The sequence below is a fragment of the Dromiciops gliroides genome, chromosome X (genome assembly GCF_019393635.1).
Source record: "Dromiciops gliroides isolate mDroGli1 chromosome X, mDroGli1.pri, whole genome shotgun sequence".
Lineage (NCBI taxonomy): Eukaryota > Metazoa > Chordata > Mammalia > Microbiotheria > Microbiotheriidae > Dromiciops > Dromiciops gliroides.
In genome coordinates, this window is record NC_057867.1 from 80,966,661 (window position 1) to 80,980,458 (window position 13,798).

The window sequence follows — 13,798 nt, forward strand, 5'->3', positions numbered from 1 at the left end:
TGTAGGTTGGTGTGTTAGTGTGTATATATTTGTATGTACACAGATGTGTACCTGTTTCTACAGGGTTGCCGAGACTTCCCATTTGCCTAGGACTTTCTTCCTGGCCAGGTCTTTGTCTAGAGGACTGGGTCCTTGGGAGCTAATGGGGTGGGGTGGTGGCCAGCTGGGTAAAGCCTTTGGAGATACCCCCTTCCCTCCTCAAGTGGAGGCTGCCTTCTTTTCTTTCTAACTTATTTCCTTTCTTCCTTCTTCCCTCCCTCCCGTCCTGCACCTGCTTGACCTTGGACTCAGGAAGCAATTGACCTCTTCCCCTCCCCATTCTCTCCATCATCTGGCTTCCTCTGTTGCATGCATGTGTGCCTATGACTAGATTAGGGAGCTTCCTGAGAGGATGCTTGGTTGAGATTGTCTTTGGTGCTGAAGTGATGGTTTTTATCTGTTGATATCTCATGTTAATTAAGCTGTTGTGTCGATTCTTCAAACCTCATTTGGCTAAAGGTAAAAGGTGGGATCAGGCTTTCTCAGAACAAAGAAAGGGCAGGAGGGTGGGGCTCCCCACTCCTCTGGAAGGATGTCACAGAGCCCTCTCCTGGAACTCCCTCCCTCCTGCATCCTTCCTCCCTCTGCTCAGGGAGGAGGATCAACCTTGTTCCCTCAGTGGTCCAGGCTCTCCTGTCTCCCATTGGCCAGCATCACCACTACCCCGCCCCTACAGTGATGTCACTCCTGATCCTCCACACCTATCAGTCCTTTGTGTCTTTGGAGGAGGAGGTGCTTTAGGAGGCCTGCTCTCTGGAACCTGGGCAGGGGGCCTTGGGCACCTGGACGTCTGCCTGCCCCTCCCTGTCTTCTCCTTCCCTTGTCTCCTTTACGTTTTCCCAATTCCCAGGGGTCCTGCATGTGCATGATTGGGGGTGTTGGAGGTAAGATCTTTCTCTCTTTGTTCTTCTGCCTCTGCCCTTTCTTCTGACCCTGCCCTCCTGCCCCTTCTTCTCTTGTCCTTACCCCTCCTCTTTTTTCCCTACCTTTCTCCTTCTTATTCTTCTCTTAGACTACCCCGCCTTCCGACTACTCCTGAATTTTCCTGCCCCCATAACTGTCTCAGTGCCCTGGGGCATGTGGATGGGGTGTTGTGGAAGTATTGATACCACTGTTTATGCTTGTGCTGGGTGTGTAAGTGGGATCTTGTGTGTGTGTGTGTGTGTGTGTGTGTGTAGGGGGGTTATGTATATATATGTGTGTGTGTATATATATATATGTACACATGTTTCAACATGTGTGTGCCTGCTTATCCAGGTTTGCCCAGACTTCCAGTTTGCCTTGGGTTACCTCCCTTCTTAGTTCTTTGTCTTTTGTGCTCAGTGATTGGGGTAATGAGGTGGGGTGGAGGCCAGCTGGGTAAAGCCTTTGGGGACACTCTCTCCCCTCCTGCAGTGAAGGCTGGCATCTTCTCTTCCTTCCTCCCTTCCTCCTGTCCTACACCTTCTTGACCTTGGACTTGGGAAGAGAGGAGACAGTTAATGAAATCTTTCCCTCTGACTTCTCCCCATTATTTCTTCTGTTTAACCTTGTGGAATTTATTATTATATTTATTTTTGTTCTGGGTTTAACCAGCACTTGGTGAAAGGAACATTTCCCTGTAGGTTATTGTCAGACAGAAAGAGGAAACTGTGAACCTACATATCTCTATATTTACAGACTGAAAGAAAAAAGTCGTTTTATTTTATTTTTAATTTTTTCAGAGTTGTTTTAATTTGTGGGTCTCTAATAAGGAAGGATTTGGAGCATTTGGTTATATGTTTATTTATACCTTGGATTTCTTCCTTTGAAAACTTCCTGTTCTTATCCTTTGACCTCTTTGACAATGGCTCTTTAATATTTGAAATTGAAATCTGTTCCTTAGATAGCTTGCATATGCAACATGTCTTAGAGAACTTTACTACCAAAATGTTTTTCCTCACTTAAATCTTACCCCTCTAATTTCACTGCATTAGATTTATTTCTGGCAAAACATTTCAATTTTTTAGAAGCAGAATTGTCCATTTTCTGTGATCCCCTCTGTCCCGACCTCTTCCCTGTCCAGGTATGCTGATAGTTTTCTTACTCTGAGCCAGCCTTGCTTTCCTGGTACAAATCCTACCTGCTCATAGTTTATGTATGGTCTTTGAGGTATATTGCTGTAATTCCCATGCTAAGATTTTACTTTAAAGATCTGCAACAATATTCATTAGGGAAATCGGTTTCTTATTTTCTTTTTCTCTTTTTGTCTTCCTGGTTTAGGTATCAGTGCCGCATTTGTGTCATAAAAGGAATTTGGTAGGACTCTTTCTTTGCCTGTTTTCCCATACATTTTATCTTGTTTTGGAAGTAATTGTTCTTTCAGTGTTTATTAGAAGTCACTTCTGAATCCATCTGTTCCTGGGGATTTTGTCTTAGGAAGCTCATTTATAGCTTGTTCAATTTCTTTTTCTAAAATAGGATTATTTAAGTATTCTATTTCCCCTGCTGTTAATCTAAGAATTTTATATTATTAAAAATAGTCGTTTATTTTACTTAAATTGTCCGATTTATTGGGATATAATTGGGCAAAATACCTCCTAATAATTGTCTTCATTGGTGCTGAATTTGATTTTTCATTTCTGATACTTGTAACTTCTTTTTCTTCTTTTTTCAATGACATTTACCATTTTTTTATTCTTTATAAAACCAGCTCCTAGTTTTATTTACTAATTCTATGGTTTTTTTACTTTGAATGTTATTAATTTCTCCTTTGAATTTCAAGATTTCCAATATGATAATTAAGTGGGGCTTTTTAATGTGTACCCCCACCCTAGATTTTTAGTTTCATGCCCAGGTAATTGACTTGTTCTTTCCCTATTTGCCTGATGATAGTGTGGGGACCAATTTTTAATTGGGGAGTGCTAGCTAAGCAGCTCGCCACAATATTGGGGCAAGGAAGGAGACCGGCAGCCTCCCTCAAAACAGAACAAGATTTATTTTAACAAGAACGAACTTAAAAACAACACACAAACTGGATCAGTAGGATCAAGGGAAAGGAAATAAAATGGGGAAAGGGAAATTATAATACCTGAAAAAATACCACCGCCCAGGAATCAGTTGAAAATACACAGCAGAACACCTGTCGCTTTCCAGCTTCCACCTAGAATGCCCAATTCTCCTCCCCCAAACCTAGAAAACATCCCACACAGCCCCAGCCAATGCGATGGTGGCTCTGACAGTCACATGACTGCCCTTACTAGGCTTCCAATCATTATAATTTTGCCAGGCCCATGTAGGCGTCGGCCAGTGGTGATAACGTGAGGCGCCAGAGCCCTGGCTATGGCTACAACCAGTGGGTGGAGCACCCTGCGGTTTGCGGAGCCCCGGGCCAGTGCTCGCTGAGGCATAAAAACCTCAAATAACAATGAATTCTTTACATTAGGATTTTGAGATAGAAAATTTTTCCTTAGTTGTGCTCTGCCTGCATCTCACAGAGTTCTGTATGTTGTCTCGTTGTTTTCATTCCCTTGAATGGAATGATTTGTGTCTATGATTTGTTCTTTAATGCACTCATTCTTTAGAATTAGAATATTTGTTGTTATTTAGTTGATTATTCTTGTCTGAATCTTCATGAAATTTATTAGGAGTTTCTTGGCAAGACACTGGAGTGGTTTGCCATTTCCTTCTCCAGCTGATTTTCTAGATAAGTAACTCAGGAAAACAGAATCAAATGCCTTGCTCAGAATCACATGGCTTGTAAGTGAGGGAAATGATTATTAATAAGTAATGATTTGAGGAGATTCCGATTTCTGCCCTTTTTTAGCCCTCTTGCATTGTATTGAAGTAGTAATAGGGACGGGTTTAATTGATCGTGAGAAGTCCCAAAGAATTACAAGACTCAGTGACTCAGTTTCCCAGGTTTTATTGAAATACTGTGATGATCACAGGGAGACACCAAGGAGATAAGTGTCTAAATAGGCGGAAGAAAGATGGTTATATTTATAGTGAGGAAAAGTAGGTTATCTCCTTATTATTTTAATCTCCTCCTTAAGGAGGTACTAGGGAAGTCCTATCCTAATTTGGACTCCTGGGGTTCTAAGACAACCCCTGAGGCAAGTACCTTTTTCGTTAGAGGTGTGTTTTGGGGCTTTACACATCATAAGGTGAACCTAAGGACACATTTGGCCTCCTCTGCGCATGTTCCTAAAGACATGCTTAAACTTGTCAGAGCCAGAGGGTATCTCTACTTTAGAACTGGTTTCTAGATGTCCTGTCATCTAGGAATATTCATGGCTATTAATGCTTAGTGGTCCCTAGCTACCTTCCCAAAGCTTCTGTTGATATTATTGGTTGGTAGGGACTGAACCCTCTAATTACAGATCTGTTGATAAGAATACAAACCTTGGTTTCTCTATTAACCCTTTTAGGTACTATGGATAAGAACCCAAGTCTTAGGTAATCTGCTAGCCCCTTTTAGCTACAGTTGATAGGTTATCTATTAGCCCCTTTTAGAGCTGGGGTCTTAGTTAGAGCTCAGCTCTTCGGTTGTCTGTTAACCCTTTTTAGCCTCTTCAGTCAGTATTGGAAGCAATTAATTGTTCTTTAAGTGTTTGTTAGAATTCGATTGTGAATCCATTTGTTCCTGGGTTGTCTTAGGGAGCTCATTTATAGCTTGTTCAATTTCTTTTTCTAAAATAGGATTATTTAAGCATTCTATTTTCCCTGCTGTCAATCTAAGAATTTTATATTTTGTAAATAGTCATCTATTTTACTTAAATTGGTCAAAATAGCTCCTAATAATTACTTTAATTTTGTCTTCAACCTTTTCATTTCTGATACCCATAACTTCATTTTATTTTTCTTTAAATGAAATTCGCCAGTGTTTTTATTGTTTATAAAACCAGCTCCTAATTTTATTCATTAGTTCTATGGTTTTCTTACTTTGAATGTTATTGATTTCTCCTTTGGATTTCAAGATCTCCAGGATGACAGTTAAGTGGGCTTTTTAATGTATTCCCCCACCCTAGATTTTTAGTTTCATGCCCAGGTCATTGACCTGTTCTTTCCCTATTTTTTTTTTTAGTGAGGCAATTGGGGTTAAGTGACTTGCCCAGGGTCACACAGCTAGTAAGTGTTAAGTGCCTGAGGCCAGATTTGAACTCAGGTCCTCCTGACTCCAGGGTCGGTGCTTCATCCACTGCGCCACCTAGCAGCCCCTATTCTTTCCCTATTTGCCTGATGAAAGGATTTAGAGATAGAAATTTTTTCCTTAGTTGTGGTTTGTCTGCATCTCACAGAGTTTTGTATGTTGTCTCATTGTTTTCATTCACTTGAATGGAATGATTTGTTTCTATGGTTTGTTCTTTAATACACTCCTTCTTTAGAATTAGAATATATGTTGTTATTTAGTTGATTATTCTTGTCTGAATCTTCATGACCTTATTAGGAGTTTTTTGGCAAAGACACTGGAGTGGTTTGCCATTTCCTTCTCCAGTTGATTTTCTAGATAAGTAACTGAAGAAAACAGAATCGAATGTCTTGCTCAGAGTCACATGGCTAGTAAGTGAGGGAAATAATTATTAAGAAGCAATGATTTGAGGAGATTCAGATTTCTTCCATTTTTTTACCTTCTTGAAAGAGCTCAGTCTCTGAAGGTTGAGCTCCCCTTCTTCTCTACCCAGACCCCACCCAGTTGGGGCAGCCTTTGTGTTCCATCACTCAGGTGTGGGTAGAACAAAAATCTTTGAGTGGATTGCCCAAGGCTAGAGTTAACTTAAATAAAAACATCAACATAGTTAGGTCCACCCCTCATTGTAATAGCCATTAATAGTCAATCAGAATTGATTGCCACTCCTCTTTTAAAAGGGCATATAAAGTGTGAGCCTGCACGGGGCTGTCTTTGGTCTAAGAGAGAGATGGTCAAAGGACCATCCTTTTATTAAAATGCTGGCATTATTAACAAAATGATTAAATTACCAAGAAATGATGTCTCTGGAACCTTTTTTTGGTGAGGCAATTGGGGTTAAGTGACTTGCCCAGGGTCACGCAGCTAGTAATTGTTAAGTGTCTGAGGCTGGATTTGAATTCAGGTCCTCCTGAGTCCAGGGCCACTGCTCTATCCACTGTGCCACCTGGAACCTTTTTAAATGTCACAGTCATGGCAAACCAGGAAGGGATCAGAGCCTTGCACTCTAGATACTTTTTTCTTTTTTTTTTTTTTGGCAGAGCAATGAGCCACCTAGCTGCCCCGAAACCTTTCTTTCAAACTTTTGGGGTTACCTATAAATTAAGTTGTGTGTATAAAAGGAACTCTTGGGGGCAGCTAGGTGGCACAGTGGATAAAGCACTGGCCCTGGATTCAGGAGGACCTGAGTTCAAATCTGGCCTCAGACACTTAACACTTGCTAGCTGTGTGACCCTGGGCAAGTCATTTAACCCTCATTGCCCCGCAAAAATAAATAAATAGATAGATAAAAAAAGAACTCTTAAAGTAAAAAAGGAATTAGGTATCTTATATTTGATCCTTGTGTTGATCGGGAGTCCATGGAATATCTTGAGTTGGTGGGGGGATGACATCAGTGAGAAATGTGTGTTAGGAAGACCACTTTGGCAGCAGAGTGGAGGATGGACTGCAGTGGGAGAAACTTGTGGCATGAAGACCAACCTGTAGCTATTGTAGTAGTCCAGCCACAAGGGGATGAGGGATGTCTACCCTGACTCTTTTCTTCTCCAGAATAACCACCTGCAATTTCTTCTGGTATTGAAAGGGTTGGCCTTTGCCACATGGATTAGACAGAGGGCAGCAATCAGAGTAATGGTGGATCTTGCAAACAGAGATTCAGACTTGATGTCAGAAGCACCCACCCCACACTGATTAGAAGAATCCCAAAGTAAGTTGAGTCCTAGATTGCCTCCTGACCTGCCTTCAGCTTGCTTTGCTCCTTCAGCTAGTCTGGCTTGGCTGCCCTGGCAGTGGCAACAGGTTGGCAGTTGAGTGGAGTTGAATGGCCCCTTCTCTACAGGAGTTGCTTCCCCACTGATGGCTGTGAGACATGGGCCTGACTCTGATTTGATTGATTGTCACATCTGCACTTTCTCAAACTTTTTGAGCCTGGAAATGGCATTCTCAATTCTCCCAACTCTTTCATGTATACAGTTATTGTATACATGACTCTAACATATGAGAAAAGTCTTGGCCCTGCAGGACCTGCACTCAGGAGGAGATGTCGTTTGGAGAGTGTCAGCGAATGCAGAAGCCTCTGAACAGATCTCTCTGTTGTGCCAGGCTCTTCCAGGAGGCTTGAGCACCAATGTTCTAGGATACTCCCATGAAGACTCTCCTCATGCCCAGGGTAATGCCCTTGCTGACCTGCATACCAGCCAAGCTGCTCAGAAGCCCCCAATCCCTATAGGACTGTCCTCCTTTACATCTCCTGGGGCCTACCTCAAATTAACAGTGACCCCGGCAGAGCCTACTCCTGTGTAAGAGGCAATGTCTTGTCCCATCCGAGACAGGCTAAGAGGAGAAGGCTGCAAAAAGGATAAAAACCCTGTGCTCTGGTACAGGCCAAATGGATGCCTAGACCTCCCCAACTCCCTCTGTGTCTTCTAATCACTGGTGCCCTGTCAAACTTAGTTTAAGCCAGGGGCAGCTAGGTTGCACAGTGGTTAGAGCACTGACCTTGGAGTCAGGAGGACCTGAGTTCAAATCCAGCCTCAGACACTTAACACTTACTAGCTGTGTGACCCTGGGCAAGTCACTTAACCCTAATTGCCCAGCAAAAAACAAAACAAAACAAAACCTTTAGTTTAAGCGACAAATATTGGTGGGGGGAAATGAAAGCAGGGGCAGAAGACATTTATCTACAATGTGAAATCTGTCCCAAATAGCATGTAAACAAGCCCCTAAGATCTCTGTCAGGGAAATTCCCTCCCTTTGAGGCCCCCTCTGGAGTCTGGCAGATTGATTCTATTTAGTTCCTCCCCTCCTAGTTATAAGTTTTTATTAGTCATAGTCTGCATGTTTTCCCTGGTGGGTGGAAGCTTTTCCTTGCAAACAAGCCCCTGCAACAGACTTAGCCAAGCACCCTAATCCTCTTGCCTGGTAGAACTTATCAATTAAATTAAGATTCAGATTGCAAATTTATGGATGATTGGGATCCACTATGGCTAAAAGACCTAGTTCTTCTGAAACATAGGGTGACCCCTTCACTTTCACCCTTTGAAATCATCCCTGGACATCTTATGACCCTTTCCCCCCCTCCCCCCCAGTGACTCCCTCACCACAATGTTTCCCTTGTGTCCTACTGCTGGGATTTACTCAAAACTTCTTGAGTCCTTAACTATCTAATTTTTCAGTCATTTTCTAGACACTCAATCCTGAATCAGTCTGCCTTGCAGTTGGAACCCAAATAAAAGGCCCTATTAAGTCCTGGTGACCAACCCCTCTGCTGCAAAACTGAAGGGAATGCTGGATGCACCTATGACATCTGAAGAAGGCTACAGTCCCAGAAGTTCCAGCCCTTTCCTGGTTTGGGGGTGCATGAAGTAAGTGCTCCCTCCAGTCCTCCAGACATTCCACCTCAGCCTGCTCCTTCCCCCTTCTTTCCCTCTGCATTTCCTCCTTTTATATTCTCTTCTGTTAAACAAGGTTGAATGGTGAAGCAATGTATACATATCATTTTCAGTAACTCCGTAAGGTACTTGTCTCATGTACACAATGGCTTGTTGCACTCTGGAAAGTGGACCCACCACCTCTCTATATATGGTGGGACATTCCTGAAAAACAGTCATTGAGGTCTCTTCCAAATGTGTCTGAGCCAAAGCCATATCCATCATCATATGCACTGTAGTCATCATGGCCACCTCCTCTACCAGTGCCGTCATACCCTCTGCCAGCCTCAGGCCATGAGCTTTGTGGGATGATCATAATGAGAATGAATTTCTGCACAGCACTTCTTAAGGATTTCATTGTACTTGTACCACATTCTCTCCTTCTGTCTTTAGAGCTTTTGGGGCAATTTCCTGTGAAGCACACTGCATGAAGGCCTCCCCTATATGCCTCTTCTGGAAGTCCTGCAGCAATCTTAGCCCATTGGCATGATTTCCAACCCTAAACAAAACTGAACAATTTCTTCCTTGCTACAACCAAATGGAAGTCATTTAAGGTGCCCAAAGTCATCATTAGCAATGTGAAGACTATTTGTGAATCCATTTCAATTTGTTGGACTTGAATACTTAAATGTATCTGTGTCCCATAGTTTCTCTTTTTTCAGGGCCAAGTTGACTTCACCTTCTGATTCAAGTTTGAAAAATGCTTCTTCACTTAGTCTGCTTTCTCTGGAAAAGATGAAATGAATGCTCAATGTCCCATTTTGAATGTTCACAGGCATGTATATCATATATATTGAGAGACAGAACAAAACAAAAACATAGAGATGGAGAGAGAGACACAGGCAGAGCCAGAGAAAGGGAAACATAGAAACTGACTGCAGAATAGGATGCACTAGGAGACACTTCAAGGAAGCAGCTGTTGCTATGAGACATGCATCAGGGAAGGGAAGAGACATGATCCCAGGCACTCTGGTGACCTCACTGAGCTCCTCCTAGCCAGGTGAGAAGAAACTGAGGCCCAATAAGTTTAAGTTCTTGCCCAGGGTCACGTAGGTACATGAGAGGCAGCATTTGAACCCATGGCCCCTGACTCCATAGCAGCTAAACATCTTCCATAATACAATTCTGCCTCCCAAAGCAGCTTTTGCCACCACAGCATGGTTTCCCAGGGGACATGAGAATCTGGCTTTTAATTCTCCACAAAGAAAGGGCAAAGGACCTTGAGCTTGCATGTGAGCAATCAGGCTAATAATATAAGAGATATAGGACAGTTTTTATTTTGACCTGGTGAAAAATACCAAGTACAGAGGCTGTGTACTTGATCACAGTGCTTGGCCCACACACAGCAGGCACTTAATACATGCTTGATTGATTGGCTGGACCCATAAAAGGAAAGACAACCGTTTGCCCTCTCCGATGGTCTTGTCTATATTCCCAGGGTCTGTCTACCTTTAGGCTGAGGTCTCCCATCCACCAAGGAGAAAGCCCTTCGGATCAGCAGAATACATCCCTCTCCCTCCCACCTTATTATTCTCCTTAGGTGATACTTGGGAGAGGCTCATTGATGGGACTGTAGCCCCACAAGTGGACTTATTCAAGCTTCCATCTGGGACCTTGTGCCAGCTTCTGTTCAACACTGTGTTTATACTTAGAAACTTGCATGCAGCTCTGGTCTTTTCATCAGGAATGTTTGGAAGTCTCACATTTTCATAAAATCCATGATTTCCCCTGTGAGATTATACTGCTCAGCAGGTTAATGTTTCGTCTGTAAGGTTTTATTCTTTGCATTCTGGAATATCTTGTTTCAGCTTCTCAGCTCCTTTAACGGAATGGCCAAACTGCTGTGTATTCCATACTGGGGCTCTTTGGTACACGAATCTTTTCTTGTTCCTTAAATGTTTGGTAGAATTCACTTATAAATCTACCTGATCCTTGAGGTTTTGTCTTATGGAACTCCTTTATGCCTTGTTCAATTTATTTTTTTAAAGGATGGGGTCATTTAAGTATTCTATTCCCCCTTCTGTTAACATGGGCAACTTATATTTTTGTAAATTCATACATTTCACTTTGATTTTCAATTTACCTGGCATAGGATTATACAGAATATCTTCTAATAATTGCCTTAATGTCATCTTCATTGGATATACATTCACCCTATTTATTTTTGAGACTGGTAATTTGATTTTCTTCTTTCTTTTTTCAATCAAATAACCAATGGTTTATCTATTTTACTTTTTTTTTCATAAAACCAACTCCTGGTTTTATTTGTTAATTTAATTTTTTAATTCTCATTTTTATTAATCTCACCTGTGATCTCCACAGTCCTGTCTCCTAGAATTATCCTAAAATTGTCTTTATGGAGCCTGCAGCAGATGAGTTATCATCCCAATACTTTTATTGAGTTACTGAAGACAGCAATTCTGTGCAATGGTCTAAAGAACATTAAACAGAAAAGAATCAATAACACAATAATGGTAATAAAAATAATAAAAGACTTCTATAGTGCTTCATGGTTTGAAAAACACTTTTTAAACATCTCCTGTGAACCCTATAACCACCGTGTAATTTACTTGCCATAGGTATCATTAGCACCCCCATTTTACAGATATGAAAATTGAGGTTTACAGAGTTTCAGTGGCTTGCCTAGGGTCACACAATTAGTAAGGCAGAACTTCAGTCTAGGTCTTGTGCCTCCAATTCCCGTTGTCTCTCCACTATGCCAGTTCACTAGTGGCAGACAGCTGGTTTTGGAGATAATAAAAGCCCCAAATCTGAAGTAGTTTTAGAAAGAAATTGATGAAGTCCCTTGGTAGAGGAGACTGAGCCAGAGAGGAGGGTGTGGCTCCTCCTTGTCCAGGCTCTGGAAGGTTTATATTATGTAGGATTTAGACCAGGGTACCTCCACATGAACAAAGGGGGCAGATGTTCCTGTGTACCTGAGTGCCCCGCCCCCCATCCCTGCCTGATCTTTGTCTCCTCAGGCCTGGAGAAAGGAGGCTGAGGCTTGGGAGGAATCCAAGCCCCATTGAAGGGCTGGTGCTTCCCTTTTGTGGAGCCAGGACCCCCCTCCCTTCACGTCTCCTTCTCACTCCCTGGCCTCCCTCTCCCAGTTTTGACCCCCAACAACCCCAAGCTGATCTCAGGAGCTGCCCCCCCAGACCCAGCAGCCTGCCCTCGGGAACCTGGGACCCTGGTCAGCCCTGTGCCCACCTGCAGGTGGAAGAAGCACTGGGGCCCCGTCCCCTGGCCAGGCTGGGTAATGGGGGCTAAGGGAAAGGATGGGGGTGGGCTCCCCACTGCTCTGGGCCTGATGTCTGAAAGTCCCCTCCCTCCTCCCTTCTCTTCTGTTCTGGGAGGAGACTAGCCCCGCCCTGAAGTGACATCCCACCCTCTATTTTATTTTTTTTATTTTTATTTTTTTATGTATGAGGTATTTTATTTTTTCCATTACATGTAAAGATAGTTCTCAACTTTTGTTTATACATGCTTTACAATTTCAGATTTTTCTCCCTCCCATCCCTCCCTCCCCCCTCCCCTAGACAGCAGGTAATTTGATATAGGTTATATCTATATATCTCTATACATATACATATAGATATATATATACACATATATATATACATAATAACATTAATCCTATTTCTGCATTAATCCTGTTACAAGAGAAAGAATCAGAGCTGTGATGCAAAACCTCAAAATAGAAAGAAAAAAAAAACCAACAGCACCCAAAACAAAAGAAATAATATGGTTCAATCAGCATCTATACTCCACAGTTCTTTCTTTCTTTCTTTTTTTTTTTCTTGGATTTGGAGATCCTCTTCTATCATGAGTTCCCTGGAACTCTTCTGTACCATTGCATTGGTGAGAAGAATATAGTCCATCACAGTAGGTCAACACTCAATGTTGATGATACTGTGTACAATGTTCTTCTGGTTCTGCTCATCTCACTCATCATCAGCTCACGTATGACCCTCCAGGTTTCTCTGAACTCTTCCTGCTCATCATTTCTTACAGCACAATAGTATTCCATTGTATTCATATACCACAACTTGTCCAGCCATTCCCCAATTGATGGGCACCCCCTCAACTTCCAATTCCTTGCTACCAGGTAAAGAGCAGCTATAAATATTTTTGTACATGTGGGTCCCTTTCCCCCTTCCATGATTTCTTTGGGCAAAAGACCTAAAAGTGGGATTGCTGGGTCAAAGGGTATGCACAGCTTTATTGCCCTTTGGGCATAATTCCAAATTGCTCTCCAGAATGGTTGGATCAGCTCACAGCTCCACCAACAATGCATTAGTGTTCCAATTTTCCCACAGCCTCTCCAACATTTATTATCTTCCTTTTTTGTCATTTTAGCCAATCTGATAGGTGTCAGGTGGTACCTCAGAGTTGTTTTAATTTGCATCTCTCTAATCATTAGAGATTTAGAGCATTTTTTCATATGGGAATAGATAGCTTTGGTTTCTTCATCAGAAAACTGCCTGTTCATATCCTTTGACCATTTCTCAATTGGGGAATGACTTGGATTCTTATAAATTTGATTTAATTCCCTATATATTTTAGAGATGAGGCCTTTATCAGAAGCACTGGCCTCAAAACCACCCTCTATTTTATAAGTTCTCTTTGTCTCTGGAGGAGGAGGAGGAGGATGGGTGAGTTCCCCATTCCCCTTAGTCTGGAAAGGGGGCATGAGCAGCTCAAGCTCTGCCTGCCCCTCTCCCCCTCCCCTTCCCCACCCCTCCTCTCCCCCATTCTTCCTAAGGGTCCTGCTAGTGCCTGAAAGCCTGGGTGTGAGGTGACTGTCCCCTCCCCTGCTTCTTCCCCTGCCCCATCTATTCTCCTTTTCTTCTATATGCCCCCCACCTTTTCATGAAGCCCCCCATTGGCTTCTTTTTGTGTCCAGGGGGATGTGTGTAAGACGGTGTGTGTGTGTGTGTGTGTGTGTGTGTGTGTGTGTGTGTCTAAGATCATGGGAGTATTAACAACTTTGTTTATGCCTGTGTTGTGTCTGTAGGTAGCATCATTTGTATGGGTGTGTGTACGTGTTTGTTTTCACAGTGAACATGGGTATGCTTGGTCCTCCAGGGCTGCTCCAGCTCCTGCCTGGGGTTCCCTGCCTACCCAGGCCTTTGTCAGGAGGATTGGGGGCATAGGTGGTCATGGGGTGGGGTGGAGTATGATG

General features: G+C 42.7%; 1 pseudogene; it reads right to left on the minus strand.

Annotated features, from left to right (window-relative positions):
• Positions 1-8,499: 8,499 nt before the first annotated feature.
• On the minus strand, positions 8,500-10,889 carry LOC122734018 (annotated as a pseudogene).
• Between the last annotated feature and the right edge of the window lie 2,909 nt (positions 10,890-13,798).